Source organism: Portunus trituberculatus, chromosome 6 (assembly GCF_017591435.1).
Source record: "Portunus trituberculatus isolate SZX2019 chromosome 6, ASM1759143v1, whole genome shotgun sequence".
In the NCBI taxonomy this organism is placed as follows: Eukaryota; Metazoa; Arthropoda; class Malacostraca; order Decapoda; family Portunidae; genus Portunus; species Portunus trituberculatus.
Window position 1 is genome coordinate 1,196,389 of NC_059260.1, and position 2,500 is coordinate 1,198,888.

Genomic DNA, 2,500 nt, shown 5'->3' on the forward strand with positions numbered 1-2,500 from the left:
GTCATTCTCTCGCGGGAATTCTTCATTAGCTCATCTCCTCCTCCTCCTCCTCGTCCTCCTCCTCCTCCTCGTTTGATTTCTCCTTTGTTATTTTATGTTTTTTTAATTTATTTTTTGTACATTTTATTGTCTTCTTCTTCTTCTTCTTCTTCTTCTTCTTCTTCTTCTTCTTCTTCTTCTTCTTCTTCTTCTTCTTTTTTCTCCTCCTCCTCCTCCTCCTCCTCCTCTAATATGCAAAAGGAAGTAGGTTAGCGTCGTATTAGTGTGTTCCTCCTCCTCCTCCTCCTCCTCCTCCTCCTCCTCCTCCTCCTCCTCCTCCTCCATGTGCGCGCCAATAAAGCAACAGATAGTTCGCCCTGACTCGCATGTTGATGAGAGGAGGAGGAGGAGGAGGAGGAGGAGAAGAAGAGGAGGTTGGGGGGTGGTTGATGGCCTTGCACACCCACCTCCATCTCTTCCTTCTCCTGGTCCTCCTCCTCCTCCTCCTCTTCTTCTTCTTCTTCTTCTTCTTCTTCTTCTTCTTCTTCTTCTTCTTCTTCTTCTTCTTCTTCTTCTTCTTCTTCTTCTTTATAGATAACTTTTTACATTTTTTCTCTCTCTCTCTCTCTCTCTCTCTCTCTCTCTCTCTCTCTCTCTCTCTCTCTCTCTCTCTCTCTCTCTCTCTCTCTCTCTCTCTCTCTCCTTCAAATCTGTGTGTGTGTGTGTGTGTGTGTGTTCGCGCTGTGGTGGGTCGTTGGGGTTGATTGGAGGTAAAGGAGAGTGAGAGGGAGAGGGGAGAGGGAGGGGGGATATCTACCTCTCCCTCTCTCCCCTCTCCCCTCTCCCTCTCTCCCTCTCCTCTCCCTTGTCACTTCGGGAGATAGAAAAGGATGTTACAAGGATCACAAAGTAGTGTTTTGGTATCAGTAATCAGAACCCCTCACTCTCCCCTCTCCCTCTCCCCTCACCCCTCTCCCTCTCTCCCTCTCTCCGTCTCTCACTCTTCTTAATACTCCTTCCACTCCTCCATTCGCTACCTGTTGTCTCTCTCTCTCTCTCTCTCTCTCTCTCTCTCTCTCTCTCTCTCTCTCTCTCTCTCTCTCTCTCTCTCTCTCTCTCTCTCTCGTGGTTTTGTTTTTGTTGTTGTTTTCTCCTCCTCCTCCTCCTCCTCCTCCTCCTCCTCCTCCTCCTCCTTACTTTGCTACTTCTTGTCACTCCTAATGTAATCACCTCTCCTCCTCCTCCTCCTCCTCCTCCTCCTCCTCCTCCTCCTCCTCCTCCTCCTCCTCCTCCTCCTCCTGTGCTAATATTTATGTCCTACCGAAAGACGTCGAAAAGAGGACAGCTATGGCCTTCCTCCTCCTCCTCCTCCTCCTCCTCCTCCTCCTCCTCCTCCTCCTCCTCCTCCTCCTCTTAATGGACACGCCTGGGAGGTCAGTTGTGTATTGCGAAATGTGGAAGCAGATGATTTTAGCCTCTATGATAAGCAGGGACAGGTTACACCCAGGTGGAGGAGGTGGAGGAGTGGAGGAGGTGGAGGAGGAGGAGGAGGAGGAGAGGTGGTGGAGGAATGGTGGAGGAAGTGAGATAGCGTGGTGGTGGTGGTGGAGGTGGTGGAGGAGGTGGAGTAGGGTGGTGGTGGTGGAGGTGGAGGTGGAGTAGGGTGGTGGTGGTGGAGGAGGTGGAGCAGGTGGAGTGAAGTTGGTCTATTTTCTTTTTTCTTCCTTTTCTTTATTTTCTCTTGTTTTTCTTCTTTTGTTAATTTCTCGTTTGTTTTATTCAGAGAGAGAGAGAGAGAGAGAGTAGTAGTAGTAGTAGTAGTAGTAGTAGTAGTGATGGTGGTGGTGGTGGTGGTGGAGGAGGAGTGGAATTGCTACTACTACTACTACTACTACTACTACTACTACTACTACTACTACTACCTTGTCTTAGTATTAGTAGTAACGGGTCTTTACGAGTCTTATCTAGGTGGTGGTGGTGGTGGTGGTGGTGGTGGTTGAGGGGTGGGGGGACTACTGGTCTGGTTGTCACTGGCGGTGGTCTGTGGGTGTGGGTGTGGGCGTGGGTGGGCTGGCGTGGGTGGGCTGGCGTGTGTGTGTGTGTGTGTGTAATTCACCTCGGTCGTCTGCTGGTCACCCCGCCAGTCTTCCCCATTGGAGCGAGCTCAGAGCTTATAGACCGATCTTCGGGTAGGACTGAGACCACAACACACCGGGACAGCGAGGCCACAACCCCTCCAGTTACACCAGTACCTATTTACTGCTAGGTCAACACACCCCACACATTAACACCCAACCCCATTTGCCTCGCCGCTTACCGGGACTCGAACCCGGCCCTCTCGATTGTCAGTCGAGCGTGCTAACCACTACACTACGCGGTGTGTGTGTGTGTGTGTGTGTGTGTGTGTGTGTGTGTGTGTGTGTGTGTGTGTGTGTGTGTGTGTGTGTGTGTGTGCAAGTAGGAAGGCATTCAAGGATATATAAGTGCGAATGTAGCTTAAAATAATGCAAACACTCTCTCT

At 50.5% G+C, this 2,500-nt stretch overlaps 1 non-coding gene across 1 annotated transcript; it reads right to left on the minus strand.

The window, feature by feature from the left end:
* Nucleotides 1-2,285: 2,285 nt before the first annotated feature.
* Nucleotides 2,286-2,359, minus strand: Trnav-gac. The gene has a single exon. It is a non-coding gene; the product is annotated as a tRNA-Val (tRNA).
* Nucleotides 2,360-2,500: the final 141 nt, after the last annotated feature.